We start from the raw sequence: 15,634 nt of genomic DNA on the forward strand, positions 1-15,634 counted from the left end.
GGTAGGTAGCCACAGGGAACACATAACATCAGCTGGGAAAAGAAAACCATATCTCTTCTCCAGGCCAAGAATGTGGACAGCGACCTATCTACCTTGGAAGAGGAAGTGGGACTTCTGGATTTGGTTTGCCAGAGGGAGAAGTGTGTTTCATTAGCATGGCCCTGAGGTGGAAGTACATAGAAACAGAGAAGGGAGCATAGCTTCTGCCTGGGTGCTCTCAGTGGATTGATCTCTAGATTGACCAGTTGGCCAGTTCCCAGGATAGAATGAGTATCCATGGTATACAAGTCACATTGCTGCTGGGGGGGCGGGGACACATGGTGGCATTCGCCTTAGAAATATCTGCCCCTATCTTCAAGCTCCCACCTTGGAGTCCCTATCCAGAGTCAACTGCTGGAATTCTTACAGACATTTTAATCTAAATAAAGCTGGGCTGCCTATCTGATTACAATATTGCTTCCTAAAGAAGCATGATCTTCATGGCAAAGATGTGTTGTTGAATATATATATCTTTGTATCTTTTTCTGTTTTTCTGGGTCTTAGGATAATTTAGTGTCATGCTTCAGAGTATGGTCTCTAGAATCAGATTAACTAGCTTTGAACCTGAATACTGCCGCTGTTTGTGACCTGGGAAAAGTTGCCTAATAGCATTTGTTGACGTATATTGACTTTTATCTTGTGCTAGGCAGGTATTAAGTAAGATGCTCAACGTCACTTAGCTAGTCAAGGAGCCAGGACTTGAGTTCAGGAAGCTTGACACTCAAGTCCACTATACTATTCTATTATGCTATGCTTCAGTTTTCTCATCTTTAAAATGGGGATAATAATAATACTTCCTCATGGCAGGAAAACAATGTACTCATAAGTGGTAAGGCTGCAAATTTATTAATTTCCCCTGACATCAGATGTTTTTAATGGTTCCATTTTACTGAGCCAACTTAAGTTTAGAGAAGTTAAGGTACTTTCATACAGTAAAATGTTTAAAAAACATTTTTATTGATTTTTGGAGAAAGAGGAAGATAGAGGGAGAGAGAAACATTGATATGAGAGTGAAACATTGATTGGCTGTCTCCTGCACACCCCTTATCAGGGATCGAGCCCACAACCTGGGCATGTGCTATAAATGGGAATGGAATGAACAACCTTTTGGTGCATGGGATTACACTCAACTAACTGACCCACACCAGCCAGGGATCCTACAGTAAATTTTTGAAGTAGGCTGGATTTAAATTCAAATCCATACTACTTCTAGACATTCAAACTCATACTCAGCCATGTGCTCATGATGTGATAAGGGCAATGAAGAAAATAGACATCTAATTGTTCATTAAAATAATTTTTGATAGAATACTATATACTTTTGGCAAGTAATCTGAAGGTGTTCAAATACTTGAATGATATTACTATAATAAACCTTATTTATGTCAATAAGGTTTTTCAGCACTTTTCACCATAAAAAATTTAAAAAACAAAACACAAACAGAATAAATGCTGGTTTCTGACTCATTATAGCAATAAATTAATTTCATATGAACTAATAGAGGTAAAAAACATACTAACCTAACTAATTAATAAATGTATTTTCAATTAATATAAACTGTTGTGGTTAATATCTATTTGTAAATTGTGTACTATTAATATTTATACATGTTACTCAACCCACAGAAACATTTTAATCCTTAAGACCTTATGGTCACAGAAAAAATTTTAAAACCAGGCAAACTTTTAATTCATATTCATATTTTTATTGCAAAGTATAATAAAATGTATTACATTGGGATAAAATTCAGTGTGCAATACAGAATAAAAATAGGATTTAAGAAAATGGAAACATATAACATTTTTAACTATGAGCTAAATGCTTATTCACTTATTTTGAATGGATAATGGTGAATCTCAAGTTGTAATGAAATTCAGACTTCTTTGGAAACCTATAGAAGTATGAGCTACAGTTTTATTTTAAATGTCAATATTTTAATACTCCAGAAATTAAATTATTTGCAATATATAATAAAAATTTTCAGATGATAACTTACAAATATATGAGGGGTGCATAGTTTTATAAAATTCTTTTAGGAGGTGTATGAAAAAAGTTTGGGTAGTAGGTGTGTATTATAGGCTGCACTGTGTTTAGTGGCCCCTAGAGGGAGTCTCTTCTCACACCTTGCTCCAGTTTTACTTGAACAGTTTGGAGAAGTTGAGAGCTGTCATTTGCATTGATTGTTCCATAACTTATTATAAAGGCCCTGGATCGGAAGCTCACTGGGACGGAAATGCAGCATGATGGAAATAGCACTAGATCTCATGTGAGTTCTGAGTTCCCTCCGAACTAGCTCTTTGGCTCGCTGAACCATAGTTGCCCCATCTGAAACATGAGCATAAAAAAACCCGCCCTCCCCAATTCACAGTGTAGTAGAATACAGTGATGAAGAACACAGGCTCTGGGTTCAAATTCCAGCTTTGCCACGTACCAGCTGGGTGACCTAATATTTTTTATTTCTCTGTGCCTCTGTTTGTCATCTGATACTTATAATAGGAATAATAGTACCTACTAAATAGTTGTTGTGATGGTTAAACAAGTTAATATTTACAGATAAAGTGATTTCAATAGTGTCTGGCACATAGCTATTATTATTACTACCTTAGCTGTAACTATTGTTGAGAAAATCAAAAGCATTAGAAATGCTTTAAACCTTCCGGCTGCTACACAAATAAAAAATACTGATAAAACTATATTGGTTATGATGCTTTCACCAGCAAACTACAAAAACAAACAAACAAACAAAACACACACACACACACACACAGAAAAACTTCAATAAAACGAGCTTAACCTATGAAGAGATTTATTATTGCCCATAACAGTAAGTCCATAGATGTCAGAATCAGGGCTCCAGTGCCATTACCCTGGGCTGTGTCCTAAGAGTGAGCTGTCTTTGTCTTCACAGTGACTTCCCTCATGCTCACAGGATGGTTACTGGCAGGAGCTGAAGCCAGGCGTTGCCCTTTTGCTGTAGTCTGAATGTTGTTGTGCCCCCAAAATTCATATGTTGAAACCCTCACCTTGACCATGCTGATGCCTTGATCTTTACCTTCCCAACCTCCATCACTGATGTGTACAAGGCACCCAGTCTGTGGTATTATGTTATAGCAGCCTAAACAGACTAGGATATCTTCCATCTAATTGGTCATCTTAAGTCAGGTGCCCATCTCTGTATCACAAACATTGCTTAAGGAAATACCATGCAGATTGCCTTCACCCTGGGAGTCTGAACTGATTATTGGCAAATGCGATATTGTGACTAGTTTAGAGTAATCAAGATCAAGGCCCTGCCCTCGCAGGTTTGGCTCAATGGAATAGAGTATCGGACTAAAGGGTCCCGGGTTCGATTCCAGTCAAAGGCATGTACCTTGGTTGCAGGCTCAATCCCTCAATCCCTGGCCCTGGTCAGGGCAAATGCAGGAGGCAACCAATCAGTGTGTCTCACATAAGTGTTCCTCTCTCTGTCTCTTCCCCTCCCTTCCACTCTCTGCACAAAAAGAGTCAATGGAAAAATATCCTCGGGGGAAGATTAACAACAACAACCAAGATTCAGGCCCTGAAACTTGGGAGTGAGTCCGGTGCTGTCTTAGGGTCCTAGCACGAAGCAGATGACATATTAAAACTAGTTAAATAGCCTGGCCGATGTAGCCCAGTGGTTGAGTTTCGACCTATGAACCAGGAGGTCTGCGGGGTCAGGGAACGTGCCTGGGTTTCGGGCTTGATCACCAGTGTGGGGTGTGCAGGAGGCAGCTGATCAATGATTCTCTCTCATTGATGTTCCTATATTTCTCTCCCTTCCCCTGAAATCAAAAAAAATATACATTTAAAAAAACTAGTCACATAAAGAGAATTTACTAAAGGGACTATAAAGTTGTGGGCAGAATTTGGGTAACTCAATAAGGGACTGTGCAGGCCAGAGGTAGCAACAACAAGAAGCTATAATTACCATCCTCACTGTGAGGACGAGGAGCTTCTCCAAGAAGGTGCGCACAGAGCATCAGAGGGAGAGGGCTGCCCCGGATGATCTCTGTCTATTCCCCAAGAGCTGCTGGCAACTGCAGCTACTTAGCAACGAAGGAAGCCAGCAAAATAAACCCCCAGCCATACTTTTCTACCACTTGCTGAAAACCACAGAGGAAGGGCATCGTTAATGCCATTGGTGTCCCCCCAGCCCCAGGTCAAACACTCAGGCCCGGGTCAGGGTGCAGAAAAAGAAAGATGCATTTGGAGAAGCAAATGAAATAGTGTCACGCCTGGGCCACACATGGGAGAGGAGTGATATCTAAACAATATCCCTTTCCTCATTCCTTTGTCCTGGTGGGAAAGAGGAAAGATAGGTACCTAACAAGATCCACTCCCAGTATCCTCATTCAAAAGAATATCGTTCTGTTTCTTATTCAAATATCAATGATCTAAAATTGCAGACATCTCTTATTTGTAAGTAAAATCCAATCCATCCTCAAGGGAGCTGCACAAGAAGATAACACAGGCTGAGCTGCCACCACTTGATGAGGGATTCAGGGAAAGGGGGTGTCCAGATCTTTCAGGGAAAAGTGAAGAAATCCATCCCCATGAGGGATTGCAAAGGGAAGTGGCTGTTCCCTGGACAAAGCCAAAGAGGACAGCCTAATGAGGCCGAAGCCCGTTATGTGGTGTAATTTACTGAATCGTGTTGGCTGCCTTGCAATGTTTCAAGGCAATTTTTTTTGTGTGTGTAATACATGATTAGTAGGAAAAGATTTGGATGTTGCCATTTTCCAAAGAAAACTTGACTACATTTAGTAATTGAGAAAAATGTTCTCCTTGGAAAGTCTCATATTTCTATGCAAAGTGGTATCCTCAGTCAGAGTTTACACAAGGTATTATTGCCTAATGCCTGAGGATCACTAATTAGTTCTGAACTAAATGTCAAGATAAACAAACGCAATCCCGAAAGGACTTCAAGAAGCTCTCTAAGTGGCACCATCCGCGGCAAAGAGAATCTACCCCTGTGGTTCTCCATACTGGCTGCACATTAAAACTACGTGGGGAAGCTTTTAAAAAAAATAAAAACAACTTCCTACATCCAGACTTCACTCCATAGCAATAAAAAAAAAATGTTCAGTGAGGTCTAGGCATGGGTACTTTTGAAAATCTTCCCAAGCAATTCTAATATTCCACCAGGGTTGAGAATCTCTGGCTTGTAAAATACTTACGTCGCTGATGGATGCAGCATGCTGAAATCAAGCGGATCATTTGCTTTGCTCATTAACTCACCAGTTCAATCCAAATAGCCATCCTGGCATGTGGAGCCTGTGGCTTTGTTTTGCTGTGTCTTTCAACCAGATACTGAGCAGCACAATGGAAGGGTTAGAAATGGGGCTCAGAGGTCAGGCTGATGGGGTCAAGTTCTGAGTCCACTCGTGGGCTATGTGATTTGGGGAACGTCACTTAACCCTTTTGATGAATTGTTTCATGATCTGTAAAATGGGGGCAATGAGAGGAATTACAACATAGATTGTACTGAAGATTAACTTAGAATTAACTTCATGCCTATAAAGGTCTTAATGTAGTGGCCAGCACAGAATGAACTCTCAATAAATGCGAGCTATTAATTGTCTAGATTTCAGCCAATGGGAAGTCTCCCTACATTCTGCTCACTTGGCTGGGTAGAGTTTTCATTGGCATGGGGATGAGGAGATGAGCAAGTTCAAGTAGCTGGACCTTTGGCCCCTTCCAGCTCAGATTCTATGGGTCTATGAGATGCTTTGGAGTCACCCTACATGAAAGACAATGGCATTAACAACAACTAGAAAAACTACTACTATTTCAGCCAAGAAAAGCCAGTATTTATTGAGCGTGCCGGGCACCGTGTTAGGCACTTTACAGCTTCTCTTCATTTAATCACCATAAAAATAAAGCCGATCATTTGCTTTGCTGATGAAAATAGAAAATATCCCCCACTTTAATGATGGGGATCCTTTGGCCCAAAAGTGATGAATAACTTGCCTAAGATATTCCAGCTAATAGCTGACTGAGTTAGGGTTCAAACTGGGTCTCTCTGGCTTCAGGGCTCATGTTTGGTCAACGGGGCCTCGCTGCCTGTCCTTAATGACACTCCGCAGTGTTGGGGCTGATGTAACTGCTTCTCTTGGAGAAAGAGAAAACAAAACCCTTGCTGAACAAATGGGGCCACTTCCCAGGCATGGCTCCTCCTTAACTAATTTATTTTTTTTTCTCGGAAAACACTGATTTAGAATACAGACGTTCAGGAAACATTAATGTTGGCCCAATGTCCCCACTTGGGGGCGGGGCGGTGGAAAGGGAAAGGGGAATCACAATGACTTTGCTGCCCTGCCTGGTGGCAGGTAAGAAGCAGGTTCTTAGTGGTTATAAATCAGCTCACATTAACATCTTAGACATGGAATGTGAACAGCTCTCCACTGCTAATCACCTCCTACTGCTGAACACAATGACAGTGAGTCCTCAGAGGAGCATTCAAGGCAGATTTGGCCTTTTGTTCCCCAAAACAACAATACCTGCTAGCCCATTTTGCAGGATAAAAAAAAAATTAAAAAATTCCATGGGGAGATCATTCTCTTCCCAGGGAAAGTTCTGGATCCAGGAACACTGCCCCAGCCTAAAGCCAGCACAGACATCTGTACTCCAGACCCAAATTGTCCAGCAGGTGGTGATGTGTCCGCTGGGTAGTGCTCCCATCAAGGCGTATAAAGTGAAAAGACTGTCTTTTCATGGGGATAGTGCAGAGCCTTAGTACTTGTTGCTCACTCTCCCTGGTAGTATCTATTTTATACTTAGTATTTAATAGAGCTCTTCTGCAAATCAATTTAAAGGATATTAACATAATATGCTCTAGATCTATCCATGTTGTTGCAGATGGTAAGATTTCATACTGTTTATAGCTTATAGCTGAGACATATTCCATTATAGGTATGTACAGCATTTTCTTTATCCAATCATTTTTTAAAATAAATCTTTATTGTTCAGATTATTACAATTGTTCCTCTTTTTGCCCCCCATAGCCCTCCTCCACCCACTTCCCACCCCACCCTCTGCCCTTCCCCCCCACACTGTCCTCATCTATAGGTGTACAATTTTTGTCCATTCTCTTTCTGCACCCCTCACATCCCCTTCCCCCCGAGAATTGTCAGTCCACTCCCTTTCTATGCCCCTGATTCTATTATATTCACCAGTTTATTCTGTTCATCAGATTTTTTATTCACTTAATTTTTAGATTCACTTGTTGATAGATATGTATTTGTTGTCACTTTGTTGTTCATAATTTTTATCTTTACCTTTTTCTTCCTCTTCTTAAAGAATTCCCTTCAGCATTTCACATAATACTGGTTTGGCGGTGATGAACTCCTTTAGCTTTTTCTTATCTGTGAAGCTCTTTATCTGACCTTCAATTCTAAATGATAGCTTTGCTGGGTACAGTAATCTTGGTTGTAGGTTCTTGCTATTCATCACTTTTTAATATTTCTTGCCACTCCCTTCTGGCCTGCATAGTTTCTGTTGAGAAATCAGCTGACAATCATATGGGTACTCCCTTGTAGGTAACTGTTTTTCCCTTGCTGCTTTTAAGATTTTCTCATTGTCTTTTGCCCTTGGCATTTTAATTATGATGTGTCTTGGTATGGTCCTCTTTGGATTCTTTTTGTTTGGGGTTCTCTGCGCTTCCTGGACTTGTAAGTCTATTTCTTTCACCAGGTAGGGGAAGTTTTCTGTCATTATTTCTTCAAATAGGTTTTCAATATCTTGCTCTCTCTCTTCTTTTGGCACCCCCATAATTCGGATGTGGGTATGTTTGAAGTTTTCCCAGAGGCTCCTTACACTATCTTCATATTTTTGGATTCTTTTTTCTTTTTACTTTTCCGGTTGGGTGTTTTTTGCTTCTTTGTATTTCAAATCTTGGCCTTGATTCTTGGGATCCTCTAGTCTGCTGTTGGATCTCTGTATATTATTCTTTATTTCAGTCAATGTATGCCTAATTTCTGATTAATCCTTTACATATCCTTGAGGGTCTCACTAAATTTCTCGGAGGTTTCTAGAAGATTCTTTAGTAACATTATAACCATTGTTTTGAACTCTATATCCAGTAGTCTGCTTTCCTCCATTTCTTTCATTTGTGACCTGTTTCTTTGTCTCCGCATTTTGGCTGCTTCTCTGTGTTGATAGAGTGGCTTTGTGTGCTAGGTGTCCTATAGGGCCCAGTGGCTCAGCCTCCCTAATTATCTGAGGTGGACACTCTTGGTGCACCCCTTTGTGGGCTGTGTGCAGATTCTTGTTGTAGTTAAGCCTTGATTGTTGTTGGTATCATTGGGAGGAATTGACCTCCAGGCCAATTGGTTGTGAGGATCAGCTGTGTCTACGATGGGAGAACTTCTGTGCTGGAGATACCATTATGGGGCAAGAGTTGCTTCAGTGGGGCTTTGACACTCACAGAGTCTGCCCCCTGAGTGTGTCTCTTATGGATGTGAAGAGTTGTAAACTGGATGGTCTCACTCTGACCACTGGGTACACTGGCTCTTGGATCTCCAAGGAGGTGCAAGGTCAGCCACTGCCTGAGGCCACCCAGCAGGAGCTACAGAGAGATCTGCAGATTCCTCCTCTTTTGTTTGGGGTTTGGAGGTACCCAGATGAGGCCCAGCTGTGAAGCAATGCAAGCTGTTGTCCAGTTTTAGGCCTTCTTATGGAGGCTCTGGGGCTCTCTGACCCAGCTGCAGTTTGTTAGGTTTTAGATTGCAAAAGGCCAGGCCATTCATATGCAAAAGCCTCTATGAACAGCTTGGGTGGGGTTATAAATTGAGTGGGGTGGGGTCTCAGGGAATCACCAGAGCAGAGCAAACAGCAATGGCTGACAGTCAGCCCTGCCCCAAGAGGTCCCTGGGTCTATGTGTCCTGTGGCACAGTGCAGGAACAATGATTGCTGCAAGTACCTCTGAGAGAAAGCCACCCTCATGTTCCTGCCTGATGCCAGACAGTCCAGATTCTCCCTGTATGATTTGGGTCCCCAGAGTCTCACCCGGAACTGGAGTTCAGAGCAGTCTGGAGCTTGTATCGCCCTCCCGATTGAAAAAGACAACAGCTTATCAAGTTGCCAGCCCCTTTCCGCTCTCGCCTCTATACCTCTGCACTTCACTTCCACACCTCCGCACCTCCTCCAAGTCTCAGTGTGCTTTTCTCTTTCCTTCTACTTGTATAAATTCCACTCAGCCAGCCTTCCCATGGTTCTGGATGATATCCGTTTTGTCTTTTAGTTGTAGTTTTGAAGTGGTTTTGCCAGGCAGCAAGTTCAGGTGTTTACCTATGCCGCCATCTTGGTTCCCTCCCTATCCTATCAGTTTTTGATGGGCACTTGGGTTGCTTCCATATCTTGGCTAGTGTAAATAATGCTAATACAAAATAATTTTGCACATACTAGTAAAATATAACTGAAAAATAAAAACTAAAAAAAATGAAAATAAAATAAAACATTACCTGTCCCCCCTCCAAATGAAACACATCTTAACAGAAAAACTATTTGTTTGTTTGTTCAGTTACTCTTTTTTGTATTTATATAAAATTTTTACGTGTGCTTTTGTACAATAATGTGCTGTCACAGTAATCTAAAATAATTTCTCACAAGGTTTATTAAGACAACAGACATGGAATTTTTCTTCCACATTAAATTAAGAGAGGTTTAAATTAAGGAAATTTAATAAAAGTTGCTGTGTCTTTCTGATATTTTTGGGTAAAGAAAACAACCATTGGGTTTAAAATAGAAGAAATAATGGTCTTGACCAGTGGTCGGCAAACTGCGGCTCACAAGCCACGTGCGGCTCTTTGGCCCATTGAGTGTGGCTCTTCCACAAAATACCACATGCGGGCGTGCACGTACAGTGCGATTGAAACTTCGTGGCCCATGCGCAGAAGTTGGTTTTCGGCTCTCAAAAGAAACTTCAATCGTTGTACTGTTGATATTTGGCTCTGTTGACTAATGAGTTTGCCGACCACTGAACTTGACCTTATTTGTAAGTTGCTTTCTTGCGCTCACATGAACATGTTAGGCTAATATGCTTAGTTACTCCTTTTTTAAGTTTATTTTTTATTGTTGACAGTATTACAGTATTACTATTTTCCTCCCACTTCCCTCCTCCACACACTCAACTACACCTGTGGAGAGCTTGGCTCTTAGATTTTAGATTTGTGATCAAGACCCTTCTGTCCACCTGGGGGCAGCAGATCCTTACCTACAGAAGCACCTCGAAGGAAACAACTGGCTTTTCAAGCTTTTTTTTTTTTTTTTTTTTTCAGTTCATATGGTTTATTTTTTTCAGAGGGGTTAACACTCATGATTTTTTAAAGTATTTTTTCTTTATTGATTAAGGTATTACATATTTTCAAGCTTCTTAAGCTTTGGGAGTAGTGTTTCCCAAAAAGTTGACTCCATAAATATTAATACTAAAATATTATATTTGAAGAGAGGATTCAACATTCAAATAAGTTTGAACTTGGCTTAAGCCAAGTTAAAAGTGTCCTTCCTGCAGGAATTCTCAGAATCTGTAATATGCTTTCATGATACAAAATTAACATTAAGGCATGCTCACACTGTGCCCGGCCCTGTGCTGAGTGTGTTACCTGCAAGTTAATCTTCACAAAAACCCCATGAGGTAGGCCTGTTACTATTCTCCAGCTCACAGATGAAGAAACAGGCACAGAGCTCAGTTTCAAACTTAGGCCATGCAGCCACAGAACTTGCATATTTGACCATTACACTATAATGCTTTGCCACATGAGACTCCAAGGGGGGATTTTAATAGTCAGTGTTTTCCAAATATATTTGGCTTTGGTGCTCTTTTGCTCTTCCAGTTGACATAGAAGACTAGTGTTTAATAGAGCACATTGTGTGAAATACTTCCATAATGTGATGACAAATGTCATCCCTTTTTATTTTTTAGTGTTTTGTTGTTGTTGTTGTTAATCCTCACCTGAGGATTTTTTCCATCGATTTTTAATGGAAAGAAAGGAAAGAAGGAAGGAAGGAAAGAAGGAAGGAAGGAAGAAAGGAAGGAAGGGAGAAAACATGCACGTATGCAGTAGAGAAGACTAAAAATCTGCTGGCTTCCACAGGGAAGCTAAATATAGTGTGGAATGTTCTGGAAAAATACAGAAATGCTCACCTCTTCATAAGAGTCCAAAAATAAGACTGAGATTCTAAATAATGTAGAAGAATTAGACTGAAATAAGAGTGGCGCCTCTGGCCAAGCCAAGGATTTTTTTTAGATTAAAGTTCAAGCAGCTAAGGGATCATCTTCCAAGAGGCCAGATGCCAGATAAGCCTGGTGGTTAATTTAAGCAGGATTTTCTAAACTTTAATCATTTATATACTAACTTCATGATTTTTTTTTCCTATCAGGATAACACTGCTATTATTTATCTCCTAGTGGCCCAGTGCATGAAATTCGTGCACAGAAGGGAGGTTCCCTCAGCCTAGCCTGCACCCTCTCCAATCGGACATCCCTCTCGCAATCTGGGACCACTGGGTCCTAACCACTCACCTACCTGCCTGCCTGCCTGATCGCCCCTAACTGCCTCTGCCTGCCTACTTGATCGCCCCTAACTGCCCTCCACTGCCTTCCTGATCTCGCCCCCAACTGCCCTCCCCTCCCAGCCTGGTTGCCCTCAACTGCCCTCCCCTGCTGGCCTGATCTTGCCCCTAACTGCTTTCCCCTTCTGGCCTGATCGCCCCTAACTGCCACTGCCTGCCTGATCACCCCTAACTGCCCTCCCCTGCCAGCCTGATCTCGCGCCCAACTGCCCTCCTCTTCCGGCCAATTTGGTTCTGATTGGTCAGTTTCTATGCTAGTCAGCATCAAAAGCTCCACCCCCTAGGCAGCTATTGGCTCCTTACAGTCACCCAGATTTGGTTCTGATTGGTCAGTTTCTATGCCAGTCAGCGTCTCTGGGCCTATCAATAGGGCCTGATCAGAAAGGTGGGACTGATCAGAAGCCCTAGTGGAGGCCTGTAGAGAAATGGGGAGGGCACCTCAGGCCCCCTAGGACTGATGGAAGTGTGGGGGTGGCATGGAGGTGGTGCCTGCACTTCTGATCAGTTGCACACTGTGTTTTATACCACAGCATGTGGCAGCAGCTGTGAAGGGCACTGATTGGAGCCTGTAGGCAGAACTGAAGCAGCTCGTGCAGCCTTGCCGTGGTGACCCAGGACTCAGTTCCTCCTTCAGGCCTCCCCGGAAACAGCTCGGGGAGGGGGGCGGGGGGCGCCTCAGGCCTGGTGGGACTGATGGAAGTGCGGGGGTGGTATGGAGGTGGTACCTGCGCTTCTGATCACTTGCACACAGCAAGTGGCCACAGCTGTGAAGGGCTCCAGGGCAACCCAGCTCTGACTGCAGGACTGACTTCCGGTTGGTCAGCCTTCAGTCGAGATAGGTCATTACAACCCTGGGCTTTTATTATTAGGACTAGAGGCCCAGTGCATGATTCAATCATGCACCTGGTGCACCAGCGGGCTGGCTGTCCGCGGGTGCCCCAGGCCTTCCCAAAGCCTCCGGCGCTGCGGAGGCTTTCGAAAGGCCTTGCGCCGGAGCAGACAGCCGGCCGGGTCCCCCGCTTTGGCCTTTGATCGCGGGGGACCCGGCCGGCTGTCCGCGGGTGCCCCAGGCCTTCCGAAAGCCTCCGGCGCTGCGGAGGCTTTCGAAAGGCCTTGCGCCGGAGCAGACAGCCGGCCGGGTCCCCCGCTTTGGCCTTTGATCGCGGGGGACCCGGCCGGCTGTCCGCCGGTGCCCCAGGCTTTCGAAAGGCCTTGCGCCGGAGCAGACAGCCGGCCGGGTCCCCCGCTTTGGCCTTTGATCGCGGGGGACCCGGCCGGCTGTCCGCGGGTGCCCCAGGCCTTCCGAAAGCCTCTGGAAGCCATGGCACAGACGCTGAGCTCGCGGCGCCACTGGCACCGCGAGCTCAGCGTCCTGCTGGCCCAATCAGCTACCCCGGCCACCCTGAGTCCCGCCCCCTGCGCCTCCTGCTGGCCCAATCGTGGGCGTAGCGGAGTGATGGTAATTTACATATTACCATTTTATTATGTAGGATTATTCCCTATAAATTGTCTTACACATTTGTATAAATTTATTTTTTAAAAGCTTCATATCTGAGAAGTCATGGTTGAGAAGAGATAATTTTTCTAATTATAAATTTAAAAATAAAGAAATAATTGTCTGTGTTCCACCTAAAACTAGTATGTGTACCATTCTTTGGAAATGCTTTTCTAAGTGATAAAGACATGCCAGTGTTGTGAAAAAAAAGAGGCAGAATTGAGGCTGAGTTAAAGAAGGTGGAAATAAATTTGAAAAATAAGATTAAAGTAAGAGATGAAATATATCTATCACTTCCTTGAGGAACAATTTCAAAACCTTTTCATAGGGTGTTCTAAAAATATCAATTGTTCACCCTGACTGGTTGTTCAGTGGGCTGGAGCATCGTCCCATACACCTAAAGGTTGCAGCTTCGATTCCCAATCAGGGCACATACCTAGGTTGCCAGTTCAATCCCCCATCAGGGTGCATACAGGAGGCAATTGATTGATGTTTCTCTCTCACATCAATGTTTCTCTCTCTCTCCCTTCTTCTCTTTCTAAAATCAATTAAGAAATATCCTGGTGTGAGGATTAAAAAAATAATAATCAACTAAAATAATAAAAACAGTTATTTTTTAAAAGTACAGTGATTATCTACTTTAATTTAATAAACAGATTATCTTTTTCTTAGTTTTGCTGATAAAAGCAATAAAAATGTCAATTGTGTCTGATATAAAATTGTCAAACCAAAGGAATGGTCATTTGTGGAATATTTTACTAGTATTTATGGCAATTTATATGGCAGCTTTGCGGTTCTTTAGAAATCAATTTTGAATTATTAAAAACTTACCTTTTATTCTAACAAGTTAACAATATATTAATATACTCAAAGCCCACTTCATCAATTCATAGATTACCCATGGTACCAAACATTCTTCCATATTGGTGTGTGACACAGAAATTGAAACACAGATAATTAAACTTGTTCCAACAACCTATGAACCAGCGGATTATTTGATAAAAACAAGAGACATTCTCTGTAGCAATAGCATACAATAGAATTTTCTATGATGATGGAAAAGTTCTATATCTGCATGTGTAACAGGTAGCTATTGACTTGGAATTGGCATAGCCCAAGCCCAAAGCATGAGTAATGATAGTCACATGCAAATCACCTAATGGCATAACCATAACTTTACCTGAATAATGTATACATTTTGCATTATTTTCTCTCTGGACCCCAAATAGATAGAACAAAAGCTAACCTGATTTTGTCAAAATCACATACCTGTCTCTCTAGTAATGTCATCTTCAGGTTTTCTAATAGGTTTATATTCTATTTATTATCTTTATTATCATTTGGTAGCAGTAAAAAAAATTGCAAAAGCAACTTGAGTTCATTCATTTGAAAAAGTATTTGAAAGCCTACTCTTGGCAGGATCCTGGAGATGCCGTGCTAAATAAGATGGACATGGTCCCTGCCTTCATGCTTATATTCCAGCTGGGTAAGGCTTGTTGGTGTTGTAAAGCTTTATCAGTGAGACAACAGCGTCATGAGAGCATTGCTTGGTAATCCAGGAACTAAGGTACACAGAAATCCTTACACATGTGTACTTAACTCTAGTACCCATGTGGGAAAAAAACAATCTCAACCAGAAAATGGGAATCAATTTGCAAAATGTGTTTTCTCTCTTCTCCTGCTTTCCAAGAAATGACCCCTTTCTAAAGAGTGGATTACATACCCCAGAAGATCTTAACTTGGTGAACTAATTTCCTTCCTTCCTTCCTTCCTTCCTTCCTTCCTTCCTTCCTTCCTTCCTTCCTTCCTTCCTTCCTTCCTTCCTTCCTCCCCTCCCTGAAATTTGTGAAGAGACTTTTAAACTCGTGATGAATGTATTTTTTTTGATAACTTTTTGTTGATGTATTTTTTTTGTATAACTTTTTGTTGATGAAGCCATGCAGGTTTAGGGAATTTGTTGCTCTGTAATCCCCTTGGCATTTTTAAAGCAACTGCATAGGGAAGCCAAGGCTTGAATCTAATCAAACATTTACTCTCTATCACAAATGGATAAAATCTTAAATGATCAAAGAGAGCCAGCTGTATACCTCAGCAATACTAGTCAATTTCATGTGCTGGACCAGTGATTTTCAATTTCATCTCATGGCACACACAAACTAATTACTACAATTGGCACACATAAACTAATTACCACAAAATATCTGATACTTTTTGCTGATCTGACAAAAATAGCCTGGGGTGTGATGACTCACCGTCAATGACCTGCCTTGATAGGAATTTATGATCAGGTCATCTGTGAGGTTATTTTCCACAGAACCTCTTTTTTTCATTCACACGACCTTTTGGTTTCTTTGCTTTTTGAACTTCTTTTTTTTTTCTAAATACATTAATCCAAAATAGTGGGTGTAAAATACATAGTATGTTCCAAATACTAAGCACCAGGCACTGTCCTAGGTGCTGAGGAATCCATGGTGAAAAAATCAGCAGTCCTTGTCCTAATTGTGCT

This window comes from Cnephaeus nilssonii, assembly GCF_951640355.1.
Source record: "Cnephaeus nilssonii genome assembly, chromosome: 6".
Classification (NCBI taxonomy): Eukaryota; Metazoa; Chordata; class Mammalia; order Chiroptera; family Vespertilionidae; genus Cnephaeus; species Cnephaeus nilssonii.